Source organism: Vicugna pacos, chromosome 32, assembly GCF_048564905.1.
Source record: "Vicugna pacos chromosome 32, VicPac4, whole genome shotgun sequence".
NCBI lineage: Eukaryota > Metazoa > Chordata > Mammalia > Artiodactyla > Camelidae > Vicugna > Vicugna pacos.
In genome coordinates this window covers 5743600-5766375 of record NC_133018.1, presented here as the reverse complement: position 1 = coordinate 5766375, position 22776 = coordinate 5743600, and the positions used below count along the sequence as shown (strand labels likewise).

Sequence of the window (22776 nt, the reverse complement as noted above, 5' to 3'; positions counted from 1 at the left end):
TTGGAAAAGAATATCCAATACGTGCTTTCCACCCTTAACTTCCATACACTGGGTAGGAAACACCCTGAGGTTATGATCTGTAAAACTACTATGGTGAGAACCAGTAGCATTGAGTTGTTGCACCCTCTGGATCAATGACCCCTGAGAAGCCCACACAAACACAGTAATGGAGGCGTTTCTGTGAGGTCTCAGGCAGCCTAAGTATTGCATGTTTTATATCTGAGTGTACATACTAAGAATGACTTTTAACAGGACATTTGAAGCGAATGTTTTTAGGGAACCTCTGAAGCGCTGCAACAAACGCTAGTTTCAAAACCACCAGTTTGCTGGAAAGAACCTGGGTTTCTGAGTCCACAGCCCTGGGTTGGAATCCGAGCCCTGCAACACCAGCTGAGTTGCCCGTGCACAGGTGAGGAACTGAGTGGGCATTTCCTCATCTAGAGCAGAGCACTTGCCACAAAGGGGGGGTTGGTGGTAAGTGTCCATGATATGAGACGACATGTCCGTCTCTGGCTGCTGGTGGACATTCTGAACGATTACAGCCAGACAGTGCTCTCCGTCCCACCATGTATTAAAACTGCACGACGACTGGTCCTGCCCTGGGGTCTTCCACCTTGTAGAGGTAATATTCTGGTCTGAGTTTTATGATAAATTGCCAGTATATCACTACTCAAGGACTTTAAAGTTCACATATGAACTTAAAAAAATTTTTTTTAATGGATTCAGGTCTGCAAGTGTACTGCTGCCTTAAAATCCTATAAAAGCAATGGGAAGGGGGCCAAGAGAAAGAAACTGTGTGTTGGGGTTGAGGCAGCATCCAAGAACTCCCAAGCCCTGTGGAGATTGATGTGGCCTCACTTTGCTGAACAGCTGGTGAGTTTTAGGTTCCTAATTGAAGACCAAGCCATAAGGTGTGCAGATCAGCTCTCCAGGCTGAGGAGCAGAGGAGGAGGAGTGAGGGGGGGTCTCAGCTCTGTGCTGCGCAGATATCTGAGGCACATGCCTGGGCTCAGGTTGTGTCCTCTGTCTAGCAAGGGAGCCCACTAGGAGCCCAAGGTTGGAAAAGCTGTGACCTTGCATTCAGCTGGTCCTCCTTGCCATCTCCAATGCCAAAAGAGCCTAAGGTGGCAGCACATAGTTAAGGCTTTGTCATCCAACTTAAAACAGATGTGAGTCAATTGTAAATGCCAGTACGAAAATCAGTCCCTGGAACTGGAGGTTCTTTCGAGTCACCCAGAAGACGCTGGTACCAGCTGGCATGTACTCTACTGGGCCAGCTCCCAATTTTGAAGTCCCTGTCAGCCCTTGGGAGCTGATGTGCGTAGTATAGTTCTTTGTCCTTTCATTTGACTTGATAAACCAGCCAGCTGCTGCCTCAGACTTCTGCCCCCAATATCTTCTCTGCTCCAAGACATTTCTTCTCAGAGCACCCACGATGCGGCGCCCTTGATAAACCTGCTGGCTCTTCTGCCTCGGCAACTGGCCTCCGGGGCTGCGCTGGACCGTCCTGGCCCTGCTTCTGTCTTGATGTTCCTGAGGTTCAGGTCTCTACTCTCCTACACGTGCTTCCTTGGAGATTTATAAATCAAGCTACTTAACATGGAGACATTATTAACAACAGTTCCACATGAATCGCTGCCAAAAATGCAGCTAAGGCTTCCGTCCCCATGGGGCTTGGGGAACTGCTAACGCATCAGGTGTTCCCACCTGAGCCAGTGGCAAGGCTGCCCCACGTGCACACCCCTCCGCCCACCCTGTGCAGCTCCAAGGCGTTAACTCAGGGGCTGGTTCTCATGGGCCTAAGGACTCTGCTCGCCCAGTCTTGTCAGTCAAAAGGAGGGCCGAACGAAAGGCCTGCAGTACCACCCTTGCTTTCTGTCCTCCACGTGCAGGATCTAAAGTGCAAGGATATCAGTGATTCCTTCCCAAGCAGTCAGCCTAGAGCAAGTGTGAACACTGATGCCAATTTGCCTTCCTCTCCCCCACCCCCAAATAGGATGTTAACCTCTTCTTCCCAGACTGTAGTTAATTCCTCCCAGAACCTCCACCCACCTTCCCTGGAACTGTGTGTTCATACAGCCCAGTCACAGGAAGTTCTGAGCCACCCCAGGCAGGAATGAACCACGACACTGGCACACGGCTTTTATGTCCTGCACGAGGGAAAAGAAGAGGCGGCAGCAGGGGCCTCTATCTCTCCTTACCCAGGAGTCCCGGGCCACCCTTGTCACTCTCCTGTCTTCCATGTAGCTCTGCCCCCCAGTGCATTCCAGAATTCTGAATATCACTGCCAATGCCTGAAAAGCCCAGACCGAGCTGAGGACAAGAGCCTGGGTGTCTGAGGTCACCTGGTGACCCCTCATTTCTAGGGCCGCTAACTGAGGCCTCAGCCATGGGGTCTTTTACCTTTAACAGCTCTGGATGTGCCAGGTGACTCATTCACTTAACTAATGAGGCCTATGGTTCTGCACAGGCTTTTGTGGTGACTAAGACACATTCCTGCCCCCGTGTCCCTTGTGATGAGATGGCATTTCTGTCTCTGGCACTGTTTGCCCTCAAGAATGTGCCATCTGCTAGAGAAGATTGGGCAAATAAGTAAAAAGACTCTCATTATCCAAAAAACTGGGACCTGAAAAGACCTTTTAAGTGTCAACCCACTGTAAATGGAGACCAGAATTTCATATAGTAAATAGTGAAAAGGGCTTAATTGGAACAAGTATCTATTAGCAAAATGTAGTTGCAACAATGGGCTAATTCTTAGAAAAAGAATATTTTACATGTATTTCCCTCCTAAGGCATATGACTGTACAATAACATCATTTCATGCTTGATTTCCACAGTGCAATCAACCACAGGGTTGTTCCTGCAAAAGGGTTTCTTCAGTTCCCCAGAGGGCTTCTCTTAACCCTTCAGTCCTTTGATAGTCAGACTACCCCCCTGTGCGCCTCACTTATTAGTGGGCCTCATTCTCAGTCCTCATTTGCCAGGGACTGCACTCATTTAAGCAGTTTCCCAACAATACTAACATGACTTTATGAAATTCTACATGTTTTGCAAAACTTAAATGGTACTTTGGCACCTGTTTTGTTTTTTCAATGTCAGAAGTTTACAGCATCTCACAATCATAAGAGATGGAGTAAAAGCGGAAGAGGCACTATGGTGGATGGAGGGTTTGTTAAGCAGTGAGACAGTGTCTAAGTGAAAAGTAATTTTACGTGTCAGTCGTTTAGAGAATACTTTTCAGCCTTCCTCTAAAACCTAGTGGTTACAGCAAGTTGGATATGGACTAGAGATGCTCAGAGGAGGAAGCAAGCCCATCGACGTGTCTGACCAGAGAGCCTGCCCTTGAGGGACAGCAGTGACTTAACCCGTGGTGATACTGGGTCACCACGAGCCAAGGCAGGAGGGCAGGTCTGGGGAACTGAGCCCGAGGGCACGGGTTAGCAAATGAGGGAAGGCAGGAAGTATTTGTTAAAAGCCAAAGAAGTCTATTTGGGCCAAACACTGGTCTCCATTCTGTAGCTATTTGAGGGTTCTCAACAGAGAATTGAACAAGAAGGTAAAAATACTTACCCTAGGCCAGGCACTGTTTGGGTACTTTCCATGAAGTGACACATTTAATTCTATCAGTCTTCTACGGTCAGTACTATTTTATCCTCACTTGAAAATAAGGCAGCAGCCACTGACTTGATCAGAGGTTGAGACAACTCAGCCAGAAGACGCTCGAGCTGGGTACCCGCCTGTGTATGCCTAGCTCTGTGCTGCCCCGACCCTGCTCTGTGGGGCCTGTGTTCTAGCCCCTTCATCACTTATTTAGGGTGTGACCTTGACCACTCTATGCTGCTGCTTTAATTTCTCATCTGTGGGGAAATCTGTCCAGTCCACCCACGAGGCTGTCACGGATCCAGGAGGAAATAGATCATGTTTCACCAAGTCCAGCTGCCCTGCAGCATGAGGGGTAACATCCTGCCAAAGCTGGCACCTGAATGCCTGCTCTGACTCCCCACATCTTACCTGCGTTCTCATATAGTCCAGAAAATGGAGGCAGGAATCCCGCTTGCTTCCCAGGCCACCTGCCCCGCTCCAAGGTAACGGCACTTCTCCTTGTACCTGTACCTGCCGAACTGGAGGGAGGAGGGAAATGTGTCGGAACCCTTGCCCTCAGAGGGGCACTGCACGCCTCTAGTCCAGAGTAGCAGAAAACTTCGAAAGGAGCCCTCTGGCACCCTTTCCTCCGTGGTACCCTCCCCTGCTCTGTACTTCCACAGCCCTGCCTGACAGGAGCCACGGAAGTGTGATGAATGCTGCAGAGCAGTCTGGTGGCCCGTGGGAACCTGTGGCAACTTGGGAGGGGTTCCTAAGGAAGTAATGTTTAAACTAAGGCCTGAAGGATGAAGAAGGAAAGAGAAGATGCTAATTCACTGAGCACGAACTGTGTGATAAGCCACCTGCGTCATTTCATTTAGTCCTAACAACCGTTGAAGATAGGTGGTATTATTCCCGTTTTACAGATAAAGAAACTGAGGCTCAGAAAAGTGAAGAGCCCTATCCAAGGTCACTCAGCTAATGTGCAGCAGAATGAGGACTTAAACTCTAGTCTGCATGATTCTGAGGAGGCTGTGGTTATTATAATCATGGCCAGAAGCGATAGTGGCCTCAGCAGAGGCAGAGAGGAGTGGATGTGTGGGCCCAAGGGGGACACTGAAGGCAGAATTGACAGGACTCAGCACTACTGAGGCAAAGAAGGAGAAGGAATCAGTCAAAGACAATCCCAGGTTTCTGCCTTGATCAACTAGGTGGACAGTGATCTGTCTAGCTGGATCACCTACTAAGATGGAAAAAGGAAGGAGTAGGTTCAGAGGGGGGAAAAGTCATCTAAATTTGATAAATTCTACTTCAGTTTTTTAAAAATTGGCTGATTAAATGAAAATAAAACAGTGATAATTCCATGCCTAGAAACTCCCCCTCTTCATGCCTCCTCAATCCCAGTGTCCTAAGGGACCCCAATTCTTTGCTGATCCTTAGACCCTCTGATACCCAAACACCAAGCAGATCAGAACTGGGAGGACCACCAAGGGAATGCTGTCCTTGGACGCACTGCCTGCTCTCTTCTCTGCAGAGGCTCTGCCGGGGAGCAGCTGTCCACATGCCTGAGCTCCTCAGGGTGGAGTCCCCTGTCCTAGTACTCAGACCATTCTGTGTGCACAGCCTCTGCCGTCACACAGGGCCCTGTGCTCAGAAGGACCCTGCCCTTGGTTTAACACTCTTCTTGGAGTTTTGAAATTCCTACTGTTTTTAACAAGGGGCCTCATATTTTCATTTTGTAAATAGGGGTCCTGCAAATTCTGTAGCCGATCCTGTCTACTTGTCTGCATCGTAATGACGCGAGACAGTGAATGGTAGGTAGCCTTTCCCTTCTGTGGGAATGAACTTCATTTCCAACTAGGAAGACCCATTACTTTAAATCAAAGGGAAATAAAGCAAAAAAGAGCTCACTTCCTTTGTTTCTATGAAATAGTTTTATGTGCAGGTTTCTTTCTGGCTAATAACTTAGGAGGGAACCTTGGGAATAGAGTACAGAAATAACAAACTATGGGCCATTAACTATGGTTAATTGTTTCTTTATAGTTTAGAGTGAAGGCACATCTGGATTGCTCTGGCACTCACAGTTACAGGTAGGGAAGGAGGTCTGTTTAAATACAACCTAGGTTCCCTCAGGAGGTGGCGGGACAGGCAGTTGAGTGATCCCAGCCTAGCTCCCAAAGCTAACGCTGCCAGCAAGGCCTTATTGTGAGAAAGTATTTCTCTCACAAGCCTAATCACCAAGCAATTAGGGACCCCTCACCTGAGATCCCCGCAGGTGTGGAGGTGGTCTGCGTGCTGTCTGGGCATCCTGCTAAGGCAGCCTTCGGGGTGTAACTCACACTTGTCCCCAAGAAGTTGGGCTCATCTGCCACTCAGGCTCCAAACAGCTGCAAATCCTTGCTCACTTTAGTTAACATCTGTTTGAAAAAAGGTTGAACTCAAAAAATGTTTGAATTCTTTGCTAAAGAATGGTGCAGAAATGCTCCGCTGGTCATAATGAAAGGACTTCCCGTCCTAATGAGCTACTGGATGAAGCACTAGGGCTGCTGAGTGGGAAGTTCTGCAGTGTCGTTCACTTACAGTAGTAACAGCAAAGCTTAGGCAAGCACAGCACACAGAAAATGTAAATCAGCCCAGATTCCCTGTTCTCAAAGGCTTTTTGGAATATACTAGGTCGTCCCAGTTACTCTCCAATGAGCTGACATGTAACTGCTATCCTGCTCTGGATGCTTGGCTGACATCCCTGGTTCACAAAATACAAACCAGATTCCGTATCTGACATCAGCTGGCCTGTCCAGCTCTGTCTCCCCAGAGCTGGCATCCCAGCCACACTTGGCCATTCTTTACCCCTTTATTTTTCTCATCTGTTTCCTCTCTCCGCTCTGTGATGCTTCTATTATTGAGTGCCTATCCTGCGAGGTCCAGGGATATGAGAAGGAAAGCGGGCCCAGTTCCTAACCTGGGCTTTCAGTCTAGTGAACCCTTGAGTTATGCGAACTTCCCTGGCAAACCATGAGAAGGGCTGTGAAAGAAAGTGATGGGAGCTCTGAATACCCCCAGCAGGGGTTTGGTCTTGTTTGGGCATCAGGAAAAGTATCCTTAGAGTACTATGTTGAAAAGAAGTGGTAAAAGTATGCCTCCTTGTCATGTTCCTGATCTTAGAGAAAAAACTTTTAACATTTCATCATTAAGTATAATGTTAAAGGTGGGCTTGTCATATATGGCCTTTATAATATTGAGTTATGCTCCTTCTATACCCAAATTATCGAGAATTTTTTTATCATGAAAGATGTTTTATTTTGTCAAATGCCTTTTCTGCATCTATTGAGGTGATCATAGTAATTTCTATTTCTTACCCTATTAATCTGATGTTTCACACTTATTGATCTGTGTATGTTGAAGTATCTTTGTACCCCAGGGATAAATCCCACTTGATCATGGTATATGATCCTTTGAAGGATTGTTGTATGGGAGAAAATATTTGCAAAAGATGAGACTGACAAGGGCTTAATTTCCAGAATATATAAATAGCTCATACAACTTAATAATAAAAAACCAAACAACCCAATCTAAAAATCGACAGAAGATCTAAGCAAACAATTGTCCAGTGAAGACATACAAATGGCCAATAGGTACGTGAAAAAATGCTCAATATTGCTAATTATCAGAGAAATGCAAATCAAAACTACAATGAGGTATCACCTCACACCAGTCAGAATGGCCATCATTAAAAAGTCTACAAACTATAAATGCTGGAAAGGGTGTGGAGAAAAGGGAACCCACCTACACTATTGGTGGGAATGTAGTTTGGTGTAGCCATCATGGAAAACAGTATGAAGATTCCTCAAAAGACTAAAAACAGACTTACCATATGACCCAACAATCCCACTCCTGGTCATATATCCAGAGGGAACCTTAATTCAAAAACATACATGCACCCCAATGGTCAAAGCAGCACTATTTACAATAGCCAAGACATGTAAACAACCTAAATGTCCATCAACAGATGACTGGATAAAGAAGCTGTGGTATATTTATACAATGGAATACTACTCAGCCATAAAAAATAACAAAATAATGCCATTTGCAGCAACATGGATGGACCTGGAGATAATCATTCTAAGTGAAGTAAGCCAGAAAGATAAAAATACCATATGACATCACTTATATGTGGAATCTAAAAAAAGACAAGTGAACTTAATTACAGAACAGAAACAGACTCACAGACATAGAAAACAAACTTATGGTTACTAGGGGGAAGGGGATGGAAAGGGATAAATTGGGAGTTCAAGATCTGCAGATAATAACTTATATAAAATAGATAAACAGCAAGTTCATACTGTATAGCACAGGAAACTATATTCAATATCTTGTAGTAACCTACAGTAAAAAAGAATATGAAAATGAATAAATGTATGTTCATGTATGACTGGGGCATTGTGCTGTACACCAGAAACTGACACAGCATTGTAAACTGACTATACTTCAATAAAAATACATATACGAAAAAAAGAGCATATGGAACATACTCCCAGACAGATCACAAAACAAGGCCACAAAACAAATCTCAAAAAATTTGAGAAAACTGAAGTCATACAAAGTATCTTTCCTGACCACAAAGGAACAAAACTAGAAATCAACAGCAAAGAGAAAACTGGAAAATTCACAAAAATGTGGAAATTAAATAACACATTTCAACAACTAATGGATCAAAGAAAAATCAAAAGTAAAATCAGAAAATATCTTGAGACGAAAACAAGAAAGGTTAAAAATTTGGCAAATGATTCCAAGGATGATCAAGTTTAGGTGCTCCATGTCATGTGTTGCAGCTTGAGCATTTATGACTCATTAAGCCTTTAAAAATTTTTTTTAATTGGGGAAGAGGAGGTAATTAGGTTGGTTGGTTGGTTAGATAGTTAGTTTATTTATTTATTTAATGGAGATACTGGGGATTGAACCCAGGACTTCCTGCATGCTAAGCATGCACTCTACTATTGAGCTATACCCTCCCTACCCCCAACAAAGCCTGTTTTAATACAGTTGTTAATGTTCATGTTATAAAGAGCAGAAGTTAGAGCATGAAACCTAGATTATAAAATGTGATTAACTCCTGGTTTTGTATTCACTAGGTATGCAGTGTGGGCAGGTCCATAAACTTTTAGGTCTTTCCTCATTTGTGAAGTGGCAAAAGCAATTTGTGCCTTGCCTGTCTCTGAGGGTGGTTGTGCTGATTGAGAACATATATGGTAAAGCAGGTTTACAACATGATTATTATGACTGCCGTTAGCCCCCATGTCTGGTACATGATAGGAAAATAAAAGTTGTAAAATATATATCATAAATACACCTAGTCCACAAGGGTTAACCTTAAGTAGGCATCTTCCAAGAAGATACAAATTGGTTTCTTCAGTAAAGACCAATGTCACTAAGAACTTCAAGGACACAGTGACAATGTCATCCAGAATGTTTCCTAAGAGTAGGTTCTTACAGTCATTTTACATTTCCCAAGTTAGAAATCTTTTTCATTTCTCATGTGTCTTTTCTAAGACTTTACTTGTCTAAGACTCCTGGATCACACTTAACTCCCTCACTCTGAGCAGATGAACTCTGAAAAAGAGGGAAAAACTTTCATGCTGTCTCACACCTATTCTTTAACATCTACACTATACCTACATCTTTAGCACCTTCAATCCTGTCTCAGAGGATAAAGGCCCCCTTTCTTGTTTTCAAGGCAGGTGTTCTTGATCCAGTTGTCTCCTGACTCCTCTAGGACTTCATGCCATCAGTCACTACTACATACAAAATAGATAAACAACAAGGTCTTACTGTATAGCACAGGGAACTATAGTTAATACCTTGTATTAATGAAAAATAATATGAAATGTATATATATGTACAACTGAATCTATGCTGTACACCAGAAATTAACACAACATTGTAAATCAACTATACTTCAATAAAAATTTCTTTAAAACACACAGTATCTATGGGATACAGCAAAAGCAGTTCTAAGAGGGAATTTTATGGTGATATAAGCTTACCTCAGGAAACAAGAAAAATCTCAAACCACCTAAACTTTCACCTAAAGAAATTAGAAAAAGAAGAACAAACAAAACCCAAAGTTAGTAAGACAAAGGAAATCATAAAGATCAGAGAGGAAATAAATAGAGACTAGAAAAACAATAGAAAAAAATCAACTAAACTAAGAGCTGGTTCTTTGAAACAATAAACAAAATAGATAAACCTTTAACTAAACTCATCAAGAAAAATAGAGGGTCCAAATTAGTAAAATCAGTAGAGAAAAGAAGTTAACAACCGACACCACAGAAGTACAACGGATCATAAGGTTACTACAAACAACTCTAATCCAATAAAATGGACAACCTAGAATAAATCAACAAATTCCTAGAACTGTATAATCTCCCAAGACTGAACCAGGAAGAAATAGCAAACATGAACAGAACAATTACCAGTAATGAAACTGAATCAGTGATAACAATAATAAACTCCCAACAAACAAAAGTCCAGAACTAGATGGCTTCACAACTTTTCCAAAGAATTACAGAGGAAGGACTGCTTTCAAACTCATTCCACAAGGCCAACATCACCCTAATACCAAAACCAGACAAAGATACCACAAAAAAAGAAAATTACAGGCAATATGACTAATGAACATAGATGCAAAAATCCTCAAAAAATATTAGCAAGCATATCCAGCAAGGCTCTCATTCAGACTTGATGGACAAATCAAAAGCTTCACAGATAAAAGCTAAAAGATTTCAGCGCCACCAAACCAGCTTTACAACAAATGTTAAAGGAACTTCTCTGGTCATCAAACCATAAGAAAAGATAACAAAAAGAAGAAAGAAAAAAAAAAAAGAGAGAGACCTACAAAAGATTGCTTTGGCTGTTCGGTGCTTTTGTGGTTCCTTATAAATTTTGGAATTGTTTGTTCCAGTTCTGTGAGGAATGTTGCAAGTATTTTGATGGGGGTTGTGTTGGATCTGTGGGTTGCTTTGGGTAGTGTGGCCGTTTTGATAGTGTTGATTCTTCCAATCCAAGTGCACAAGAAATCTTTCCATTTCTTTGTGTCATTTCGGTTTTCAGAATATATGTAACCTCCTTGGTTAAGTTTATTTCTAGGTATTTTGTTGTTTTTGATGTAATGGAAATGTCTCTCTGCCAGTTATAAAATTCTGGCTTTTGAAGTGAAAAAAAAAGTGAATGAAGGGCTGCAAATGGCAAAATACCCTTCTTTTTTATGGGATGCAGTATATATACTGCATCTCCATTATCTGTTCAACTGTTGATATGCGCTCAGGATGCTTCCAGTCTTGGCAATTATAAATAATGTTGCTGATAATAGCAGGGTGTATGTATCTTTTTGAGTTAATTCTTATTTTGTGGTTGGCTTTATTCCTTTGATAACTATGTAAGTTTAAAAAGCTAAAGCTCTAAATGTTCTTAGAAACAATGAACAGTACATATATGTAAATTAAAAAATATATATGCAGTGAAAAATGATCTATCAAGTCATGAAAGACATAGAAGAAACTTAAAAGACATATTACTAAATGAAAGAAGCCAGTCTGAAGAGGCTACAAACTGTACGATTCCAACCAAATGACATTCTGGAAAAGGCACAGCTACAGAAACAATAAAAAGATTGTGGTTTCCAGGGGTTTGGGGAGAGAGAGGGAAGGAGGGAGGAATGAACAGATGGAGCACAAGGGATTTTTAGGGCAATGAAATTATTCTGTATGATACTATAGTTGTGGCTCCATGTCATTATGCATTTGTTAAAACCCATAGAATGTACAACATCAAGAGTAAATCCTAATGTAAACTATGGACTTTGGTTGATAATAATGTGTCCATGTTGGTTCATTGATTGTACTAAATATGCCACACTGATGAGGGGTGCTGAGGCTAGGGGAGTATACATGTGTGGGTGGGGAGGGCTATGTGTGACTCTATTTTCTGCTCAATTCTGTTGTGAACCTGAAACTACTCTAAAACAATAAAGTCTATTAAAAATATCAACAAACAAAATTCAACAATACATTAAAAGTATCATACACCATGGCCAAGTGGGATTTATCCCAGAGATGTAAGGATGGTTCAACATCTGCATTCAACATCCATTTATATAAACACTCTCCACAAATTGAGTATAGAGGGAACATACCTCAACATATATGATATAATCTGAAGGCCACATATGATAAGCCCACAGTTCACATCATACTTAATGGTGAAAAGCTGAAAGGATTTCCTCTAAGATCAGGAACAAGACAAGGATGCCCACTCTTGCCACTTTCATTCAACGTTAGTATTGGAAGTCCTAGCCACACAATTAGATGAGAAGAATAAATAAAAGGATTCCATATTGGAAAGGAAGAAGTAAAACTGTCACTGTTTGCAGATGACATGATACTATACAAATAAAATCTTAAAGACACCACCGAATAAAACTACTAGAGCTTATCGATGAATTCAGTAAAGTTGCAGGAGACAAAATCAATATACAGAAATCTGTTGCATTTCTATACACTAACAACAAACTACCAGAAAGAGAAATTAAGAAAACAATCCCCTCCTCCCATTTCCGGTGCAGTAGAGGCCCGGGGTGGTGAACAGTCTCCGGCACCATGTCTGGTTTGTCTGGCCCACAAGCCCAGCGTGGCCCTTACCCATCATTGCTGCTTTTATTCCTGCTTGGCCCCAGCTCCAACCTCACCATCTCCTTCCATCTGCCCGTTAACTCCCACAAGTGCCTCCACAAGGAGATCCACAAGGACCTGCTGGTGACCGGCGCCTACGAGATCACCGACCAGCCTGGGGGTGCTGGTGGCCTGCACACCCATCTCAAGATCACAGATGCTGCTGGCCATACTCTGTACTCCAAGGAGGATGCAACCAAGGGAAAATCTGCCTTTACCACTGAAGATGACATGTTCGAAGTGTGTTTTGAGAGCAAGGGAACAGGGCGAATACCTGACCAACTCATGCTCCTACACATGAAGCATGGAGTAGAGGCGAAAAATTACGAAGAGATTGCAAAAGTTGAGAAGCTCAAACCTTTGGAGGTGGAGCTACGGTGCCTAGAAGACCTTTCAGAAGCTATTGTTAATAATTTTGCCTATATGAAGAAGCGAGAGGGAGAGATGCATGATACCAATGAGTCAACAAATACTCGGGTCCTGTACTTCAGCATCTTTTCAATGTTCTGCCTCATTGGACCAGCTACCTGGCAGGTCTTCTACCTGCGTCGCTTCTTCAAGGCCAAGAAGTTGATGGAGTAATAAAGCCCAGTCTCCTCACCTTGTATCTTAGCCAGCAGAACGTCGCTGGGACGTGCCTACCTGAAGCAGCCTACCAACAGCACCATCATGGCACGTTGGAGCTTTCCTGCCAGAACTGATCTCTCTTGGTGTGGGAAGACATCGGTTACCACCTACACCCAACAAGCCGAAGAGGGACTTCTTTTTAACTTGGTAGGATTTGGACTGGTTTTGACAATAAGACTATTATTAGAGTCACCTATGACAAAAAATAGGGGTTACCCAAATGCCAAAGCCAGCATTTGGACTGGGTTTCCTCGTATGATCTGTTTGAATGATGTTTTCTTTCCTTCTCCCACTTGCTCATCAGATTGGGCTTCCACTCTAGTTCCTTTACCAAGATTTGTATGACCGTGTTGAACTTGTTTCATTCAGATTGTCCTAGTTGAATTTCTGTGTGAGAACACCCTTAACTTTCTCTTGATTCTTAGCTGAAATGTTTAGGTAGCTTCCGGTGATACCCTTTCATAAGTTTGTGTCTCTTAAAAGGGCGATGGATGTGACACCTCATACAAATGAGCTCTGAAGTATAGATAACTCTTAAAGCAAATTTCATTTTAGAGAACTAAAATATTTGTGCTCAGTTGCTTGAACTTTTTTCTTTTTGTGCATTTATGTGTGTTTAGTTCCAGCAGTTTTATCACGTATAGATTCATGTGACTACCAACACAAGATGCAGAGCCGTTCCACCACATGGATCCCTTGTGCTACCCTTTTATAGCTACAGTCACCTCCTTCCTCACCCCCAAGCCCCAGACTCTGACAACCACTAATCTGTTCTCCATCTCTCTAATTTTGTCATTTTAAGAGTGTTATATAAATGGAATAATATAGTATGTAACCTTTTGAGATTGACTTTTTTCACTCAGCATAATGCCCTTGAAATCCATCCAAGTTGTTGCATATTCCACCAGTTTGTTCCACTTTATTGTTCAGTAATATTTCATAGTGTGGATATACCACAAGTTTGTTTAACCATTCACCCATTGAAAGACATTGGGGTTGTTTTCAGTTTTCGGCCATTACTAATAAAGCTGCTGTGAACATTCATGTACAGGTTTTTTTATGTGAACATAAATTTTTATTTCTCTGGTATAAATGCCCAAGAGACGAGTTGCTGGGTTGTATGGAAAACAGTTTATTTTTGTAGGAAACTGTCCTGCTCTTTTTCCAGAGTAAAGTAACTACCCATTTTATATTCCCACCAGCAATGTGTGATCAATCCAGTTTCTCCACATCCTCACCAGTATTTGCTATTATTTTTTATGTTTTAGTCATTCTGATAGGCATAGGTAATGATACTTCACTGTGGTTTTAATTTGCATTTTCCTAATAGCTGATGATGTTGAACATCTTTTTCATGTGTTTATTTGTCATCTGTCTTCCTCAGTGAGATAGCTGTTCATGTCCTTTGCCCATTTTATAATTAGATTGTGTGTTCTTTTTACTATTGAGGTTTTTTTAAATTGAAGTATAGTTGGTTTACACTATTGAGTTTTGAGAGTTCCTTTTACATCCTAGATACAAGTCCTTTGCCAGTTATGTGGTTGCTTAAATTTTTAACCTGACTTCTACAAAGGAAAAAAATAAGTAAAATTTACCACGTCTTCTTACATGGCAAGTCACTGACTTAATTTCTGTTCTTATGTGTTCCATTTAATTTCTGTTCTTATGTGTTCCACCTAGAAAATGAAGACATACGAGTTATTTAAAAATAACACACCTGGGAGGATCATGAATAGAGTAAATACTCGACGATATATGTTGTGAAAGCAAAGCCAAGAATCACTATGGGAATATGAGATGCCTAAAGGCCAACACTAATGTAAATAAGAGAAAGTGTGGACGCACATGACCACGTTCATAAACAATTGTGAAAAATACTATCACTTGAAAATTTCCCCATTTCTTCCAGTAAAGTGGGTAGGAGTTTGTCCTTTCTGTAATCTCTTTTTTAACCCCTACCGACTATTACAGGGCTTGTCTAATAGCAATGGCAGGAATTACAGGCTTTAGGGGCCCTGTAGCTTGTAGTTAAGAAGCAGCATATTGGAATTAAGAGAATGCTGCTGTGATGACCTGGATAAAGTACAAAGAGGGAAGAGGGAGTAAGTTATGTTGTTAAAATCTCAGGCTCTTCTCTTAAATGTTCCAGCTACTGTGAACCCCAAAGCCTTTTTTCCACCCTTCCTTTGACTCCCTGTATGAATTTCTCTGGTGTGGCATAAAAGTGGTTTTCATTAATTTGTGCAACATTGCCATCTGCTGTTAAGAATTGACAGGTACTGCTTCTGAGACCCTGACAGCTGAATCCTCATCATAAAGGCAGCAGATGTTGAGAAAGTCTATCTGTGGTATTACATATACTGAATGACAGAGGATACATCCAAGCAGGAAAGAAAATAACCAAATTTGTGAGTTAAGATCCATCCCTAGATGCTTAAAGGTGAAATTCTGTTCTGTACCATTAGCCTAACAAGATACTCTTTCATATTTCTGACTGGTACCTTTCTCCCTTTTAGAAGCAATGAAAGCTATTCAGTTGGTTAGTCTTCTGTTCTGACAAAATGTCTGGGAAGAAGATAGGAGAGGAGAATATTTTATTTTGCTGATGTTTTATTCCCAAATATGACTTCATGAAACTGAAGTTCTTTCATGTCCTTTCCTTTTACTCATGCCAAAACTACCAACTTGGACATTTATGCTTTAGAGTTAAAGTTCATTGACATTATACCTGGATTTTATCTAAAAAGTAAAAATTTTGCTTTTGGTAAAAGACTAGTGCAAGAGCAAATCAGCTTTTAAAAAAAGGATGTTATGTGCGTTCCTCCATTTTTGACCTGGTTACTCAACAGTCTGTAAATTATTGATGAGAATAATACAGTTTAAGTAAGCTTTGTTATCCGTTGATCTGTTGTCATAAACCCCTGTCATAAGCCATTTTTCTGTTTAATGGAAAGAAGCATGTGGGATTTATACAGATTCACTTGTAAGTATTGGATTGGGGATTTTTGTGTAAATTTTCTCAAATAAAGGCTAGCAGAAATCATTTTAGGTGAAGAAAAAAGAAAACAATCCCACTTACCATTGCATTGAAAAGAATAAAATACCTAGGGGTAAATCTAACTAATTAGATAAAAGACCTGTACTTGGAAAATTGTAAGACACCGATGAAAGAAATGGAAGACGACACACACAGATGGAAAGATATACAGTGTTTATGGACTGGAAGAATTAATATTGTTAAAATGGCCATAGTTTCCAGGCAATCTACAGATTCAGTGTAATTTCTATCAAAATACCAATGGCATTTTTCACAGAACTATAACAAATAATTCTAAAGTTTGTATAGAAATACAAAGATCTCAAGTAGCCAAAGTCATCTTGAGGAAGAACAACAGAACTGGAGGTATCATCTTCCATAACTTCAGACTACACAACAAAGCTACAATGATCAAAACACTATGGTACTGGCACAAAAACAAACACATAGATCAATGGAACAGAATAGAGCCTAGAAATAAACCAACACACTTATGGTCAATTAATCTATAACCAAGGAGGCAAGAATATACAATGGGAAAATAGGCAGTCTCTTCAATAAATGGTGCTGGGAAAACTGGACAGCTACACACAAATGAATGAAATTAGAACATTTTCTCACACCATATAGAAAAATAAACTCAAAGTGGAATGAAGACCTAACTGTAAGACCAGAAACCATGAAACTCCTAGAAGCAAACATAGGCAGAACACTCTTCGGCATAAATTGTAGCAAGTTTTTTTGGGATCTGTTTCTTAAGGCAAAAGAAACAAAAGCAAAACTGAGCAAATAGGATCTAATTAAACTTAAAAGCTTTTGCACAGCAAAGGAAACCACTGGCAAAACGAAAAGACAACCTACTGAATGGGAGAAAATATTTGCAAACGACATGACCAATGAGGGGTTAATATGCAAAATATATAAACAGCTGGTACAACTAAATTTTAAAAAATGTAAAATGGGCAGAAAGAAGTGGGGAGGGTATAGCTCAAGTGGTAGAGTGCATGCTTAGAAGGCATGAGGTCCTGGGTTCAATCCCCAGTACCTCCTCTAAAAATAAATAAACCTAATTACCTCCCCCCAAATAAAATAATAAAATAATACAATAATAATTTTTTTAAAAAAATGGGCAGAAGACTCGAATAGACACTTTTCTAAAGAAGACATACAGATGACCAACGGGCACATGAAAAGATGCTCAACATCCCTAATCTTCAGAGTAATGCAGATAAAGCCACAATGAGATATCACCTCACACCTGTCAGAAAGGCTACCATCAAAAAGACCAAAATAACAAAAGCTGGCAAGGATATGGAGAAAAAAAAATGTGACAGGTGACAATGAATATACCTATGTTCATGTATAACTGAAAAATTGTGCTCTAAACTGGAATTTGACACAACATTGTAAAATGACTATTGCTCAATAAAAAATAGTTTAAAAAAAAAAAGAAAGGAAAGTGTACCACCAAAGGGGGTTCAGAATGGAATGAGCCCTTCCTTCCACTTGGTCTCTTGAGTGTGTCTTATAATAATAAAAACTATTAACTGAACCTTTATTATATGCCAGTCACTACTGTAAGCTACTTACTACATTACTTATTTATACTACTACATTATAAACACTCTCATGTAATCCTCAAAAAATAAAACAACAACAAAGAAAATGAAAACACTAATTCAAAAAGATACATGCACCCCAATGTTCACAGCAGCATTTTTTTTTTACAATAGCCAAGACATGGAAGCAATCTACACGTTCATCAATAGATGAATGGATAAAGAAGATACAGTGTGTGCGTGCATATGTACACACACACACACACACACACACACACACACACAGTGGAATATTACTCATTTGCCCATTGTAATAATACAGATGGACCTGGAGGGAATTATGTTTAGTGAAATAAGTCAGACAGAAAAAGACAAATACTGTTTGATAACACTTACATGTGGAATCTAAAAAATAATACAAATGAATGTATATGCAAAACAGAAAGAGACTCAGATTTAGAGAACTAGTGGTTACAGTGGAAAGAGGGAAGGTAGGAGATTAAGAGGTACAAACTACTGTGTATAAGATGAATAAGTTGCAAGGATATGTTGTATAGCAAGGGGAATATAGCCAATATTATAATAACTTAATGGAGCATAATCTATAAAAATTTGAATCAGTATGTTGTACACCTGGAACTAATATTATAAATCAACTATGCCTCAATTTAAAAAAAAGAAGATGGTTTTCTGTATGTGTACTATACTTGAATAAAAAGTTAACACACAGAAAGATAATGGCTTCAAATTAGGATAAATGGAAAAACAATATGATCGACAGAAATAGGAAATTTGCAATGCATCTTTTCAAAGATCAACCCATTATGCAAAACTTGAACACATTCCAGTTAATCGCTTGGATATTTGGGATTCTTCCAACATCATATATGAACTCATTCAGCATGTGCTTATTGAGCATGCCTTATGTCTAGTCACTTTGCAACAAATAAAGGTTGTGGGGGGTTGTCCACAGGTTACTGATGAGCTCACATTTTGGATTCTCCCAATGCCTCTCATTACAGTGAAAAACCTTTCTGTGCTACGCATTGATGTGACCAAGGTTAACACAGCCCCTGGCCCATTTGAGAATATGACTTTCACAGAAATCTGGCTTTCTGGGGTAGCTTTCCTATGTGTAAGTTATAGCAAAACTCTAAATGACGTCTTCTTGCAATTCTTTTTCCCTTTCATTTTTAAAGCTATGTAGGTAATTTTCCTATAATGTCTTATTTTCCAGTTGTTTAACGTTTCTCTTAGCAGGAAGGAACTGCTTTTTGTTTGTTTAATGGGGAGAAATGTTAGAAAACCCCGCCTCAGATGTCTTGTATTACTATATTCAGTTCATGTTAAGATCGTAAGTATTCTGAGTCTTAAACTAGGGATCGTCTCAGTCAAAAGTTGTCAGTAGTTATACATTTAATTTATCACTGGGTTAGTATAAACTAAAAGAAGGGGAAAAAAAGTCTCTCCTGGGGCTGAGCCTGGACTGTGTTCTCATGGGAGTTCTAAACCATTTTTGGTAACTGTCATTTTCCAAGCATCAAAATATGTAGAAAGTAAACGGCCTCAAAATATGGGTTGTCCGTGGTGTGGCAAATTTTGAATATCACTTCTTCTCAGATGTCTGCAGATGTACCAAGTAGCAATCATAGAAAGCCAGTTTAAAATCTACTTTATTCAAAACCTTTCTATTAAATGATAAATATTAAGAGGAATAATGTCATTTTACACATCAACAAAACTTCATAGTCAGCAGAAAACAGAGCCAAGTAGCCAAAGAGAACATTTCGATACTGTTTGAGAGTTCAGTACTTTCCCTGACATCATTTCTTAGTTGGGGCACTCAAACAGGCAGCAGCCTATCATTTACAGCCCTTGTCATTTCCTGTTCCAATTCATTAAACCCTAGGCTTTCGCTAGAAGCACAATCCACATGGAATTCTTCTGCCAGTTAGAAAAAGATCAATTCAAAGGATGCAGAAATTGATATGCAACCCTTGAGTGGGCATGAACACCATAATAAACTGTCACCTACACATGGAATTATATTTTGTTGACTGACAGCGTATGGGCAGAAGCAGTGGGAGCACATGTTTAGTCCTTGTAGTTGAGGCTTCTTGCATATTGACTGGCTTCTCTTTGGCTGCCAAAGAATGAATCCAGTTCAAAAGCTTAAAGCCAAGTTGGCAATTCTTTGTCTTTCTCTCTAAAAATTACTCTAATTAAGTAAGGCAATACAGCTAATTTACACACAGAGGCTTGATTCTAAACTTCAGTCATTTGCCTCTTTTCTTCTCAGCGATACTTAAAGTTCTAGGATTCCAGAGTCACATTCATAAACACATATATAAACACCAGTGACCAAAAAAAAAAAAAAAAGTCCCATGGCTACTGTATGCCCTAATGGAGATGAGGATAAAATAACACCCTAATGCAGAAATGAGAGGGCTTGAAATAATGCAGCTGGCACTCTCAATCATGAGTGAAGCACCTGGGATTGCAAAGGCAATATTTAGCTTTCAGAAGCTTGTTGCTAACAGGAGTCAGGATCTCTTACATCTTTTCTTTCCTAGTTCTAAAGTGGTGGGCAAAATGTCTGCTTTTATTGATTTGAAGTGGCCTAACGACTGCCCAAAAATGAGCAAAGGAAATTATATACATATGTTCTCCTTCTAAAATGCCACCTTTGTGAAGCTGTCTTGATTTCAGAATGTACAGCTTCATCCTCTACACTCTATTATATAATTTATATCTCCATTAATATTTGCAAACTATTTTCTATGTGAGTAATGTGTTTACAGGTCTTCCCCCACTTACTAAACTGTAAACTTTCACAGCTCAGAGACCAAGTTATTATATCTGGTCCCCACAATGCCAAGCAGAGTGCTTTATAAACGGCAGGTGCAAAATAAATGTTTGGTGAATGAATAAATGTGGTAGTGTCAGGTTTATGATGACTATAAGTTACGATGATGTTAAGAGTAGTTGCTCCCTTCACCCCAGTCTCTTTCCTCTGTATTTGATATCATGATTGCATGCACTGAACAGGGAGAAAGATTTAGAGATGTCTTCCTGGGAATTTTATATTCAGTGTCTACTTTGATAACCTTCAAGTAAACCATCTTTAGAAGAAGATTTCCAGGGGTAAACTCAACTTGAGGACAGTTTCAGTCAGTCAGACAAAAGGTATATCTGCTTCCTGTGATGCAGCGTGTTGTCAGACATCTCAGGAAAAACTCCAAAATTCTAAAAGCCGAGAGCATGACTCCACAAGACTCTATTAACCAGGTACTGTCTATATAAAATGATCAAGAAGAGGAAAGAAGGAATCCTGAATTTCCATTAACTGAGAAGGAAGAATGGTCTTTAATTCTCAAAAAGCACGGGTCTAACTAGAGACTGACTACTGAGGAGGGACAAATGTCTCAGGAACACAGAGTTAAAGGAAACATGTGTCTAAAGAGAGAGAGGTCAAATTTAGGTAATGAAAGTCATCTCAAATAAGATCTCTCCCTGCCCATTTTCATCTGTTTCACATGTTATTTTACTACGGGATTCAGGATTTGGCAAAACTTTTAATAAGTGGTTATTTGGAAATCTCTAAACAATGATTGATTTCTCCCACAATGTATATTTTTTCCTTCCAAAACAAACAAGATACTTTTACTTTGACAGGAACAATTTCCAATCTCTTAGCACTGAAAGGTACAGAAGAAGATGGAAAATTGTTTGAATACTATATAGCACTTTTGAGTTTTTTGGCCATCATCCCCAGGGCTAGATTTAACTGAAAGATGAAGAACAAGCTCAAAAGCTTTTAGTTGACAAGAAGCAAGTCTTGGGTTTGGGATTTTTGTGTCTGAGCTGTAAGTCAGGTTCACAGAAAAGTAATCAGAAACTAGACTGGCTGGAGAGAAGAAAGAGCCTTGAAATGAGAGGTGTCAGACCATGGACTGTACTTGTGACTTGGTCTCTTAACAAGCCTGGGACCCTGAACAAATTACCTAAACTCTCATCTGTAAAGTGCTTTGATAATTTCTAAAACCCCCTTGTAGCGCGATCAATTTTTAATTGTCTCTTAAGGCATAAATTAGTTCATCCAACTATATTAATACCTTCAACGAATATAATAAAAGACAGCTTCTGCCCTCAAAGAGTGGACCAGTCAGTAGGAAAAGTGAAGGCTTCACCCACAGCTCATTTACCCATTCAAGATCTAAACAAAATTCACAAAGGAGCCCAGCAGGGAATGAGGATGGAAAAGGGTGGAGAAACTCCACAGAAGCTCTTAGGAGGAAGAGACGGTCATTTATTATTTCAGGCCACCAAGTTTATTGAATGATTACTGTGTGCTGGGCACTGGGGATCTTGAGGTGACCCACACAGATCAGGCCTCTAATGATGCTAACCTGCATTCCAGATGATGAAGAAAGAAAAAGAGGTTAAGAAATAAATCCAGATTGTGATAAGTTCTATGAAGGAAATAGGGTGATAATGAAAGAATAATTGTGGGTGTGTTTTACCTCAGCGGGCAGGCGTCCGCTCACAAAGCCCGGCAGCTGACTGTGTTCGACATACGGGTTGCTCAGGCGGGGCGGCCCCGAGCCAAAGGCGCCTTCAGGGCCCGCGTGCGGTGCCACGAGCTCAGCGCGGGTCCCTCATGTCCGGGAGCTCCGGGTGAGCTCTCGGAAGGGCGGGAAACGCGGCCGCAAAGACGCCGCGCCGGCTGCCGGAGGTCAGATGGACGGCGCCGAGGGGGCGGGGCTCGCCAGGGGCCTGTTAGCCGCCGGCTCCCGCTTTTTGCATATTCGTAAGGCCGAGAGGGGCGGGCCGCCCAAGCAAGCGTGAGAGGTAATGAATTATTCATGAGAAAACGTCTCGCCCCGCCCAGGAAGGACTCGTTGATTATTTATAAGCCCGAGAGGCGTTTGGGCCAGAAAAAGCCGTTGAGTCCCCCTCACAGGGAGCCGTCGACCTGCTGAGGTGAGGGCTGTCCACACGCAAGCAATCCAGAGAAAAAGGGCGCTGAGTGCTGTCCTCTTGTTTTATGTTATTATTATTATTTTTTTCCTTTTCGTTTCTTTTTACTTGAGGCTTCAAGTTTGATTTGAAAGTATTTCGCTGAGGCCTGAAGTATTCTGAGGAGTAGCGGGAAGCCTGGATCCGAGGGGAAGGACAGGGGGCGCCTCTAGGTAACATCCCCTCAAGGCTTGACGATGAAAAATTTCCCATTTACCGGGAGGAAAAA

The 22776-nt window shown here is 40.8% G+C and overlaps 1 protein-coding gene, 1 long non-coding RNA gene, 1 other non-coding gene and 1 pseudogene across 8 annotated transcripts in view; 3 read left to right on the top strand and 1 right to left on the bottom strand.

Annotated features, from left to right (window-relative positions):
* Window positions 1–609: 609 nt before the first annotated feature.
* LOC116286181 (uncharacterized) lies at window positions 610–22238 on the bottom strand. The gene is made up of 5 exons (XR_012066366.1): window positions 22052–22238; window positions 14541–14608; window positions 5843–5999; window positions 4012–4121; window positions 610–1895 (listed from the first exon to the last, which is right to left on the bottom strand). It is a non-coding gene; the product is annotated as an uncharacterized lncRNA (long non-coding RNA).
* LOC140690947 (transmembrane emp24 domain-containing protein 10 pseudogene) lies at window positions 12234–12898 on the top strand (annotated as a pseudogene).
* Window positions 16946–17019, top strand: TRNAS-AGA (transfer RNA serine (anticodon AGA)). Its single transcript has one exon. It is a non-coding gene; the product is annotated as a tRNA-Ser (tRNA).
* Window positions 22239–22261: 23 nt separating the features above from the next.
* The window catches only part of HORMAD2 (HORMA domain containing 2), a 56229-nt gene continuing 55714 nt past the window's right edge, over window positions 22262–22776 (top strand). For 3 of the 6 annotated variants that reach the window (XM_072953259.1, XM_072953258.1, XM_072953257.1), the window contains exon 1: window positions 22410–22511. The gene's annotated coding sequence lies outside the window, so the exon portion shown is untranslated. Of the gene's footprint in view, window positions 22380–22403; window positions 22721–22776 lie in introns of those variants that run through there. The other 3 variants (XM_072953256.1, XM_031692598.2, XM_072953255.1) reach the window with 3 other exon arrangements.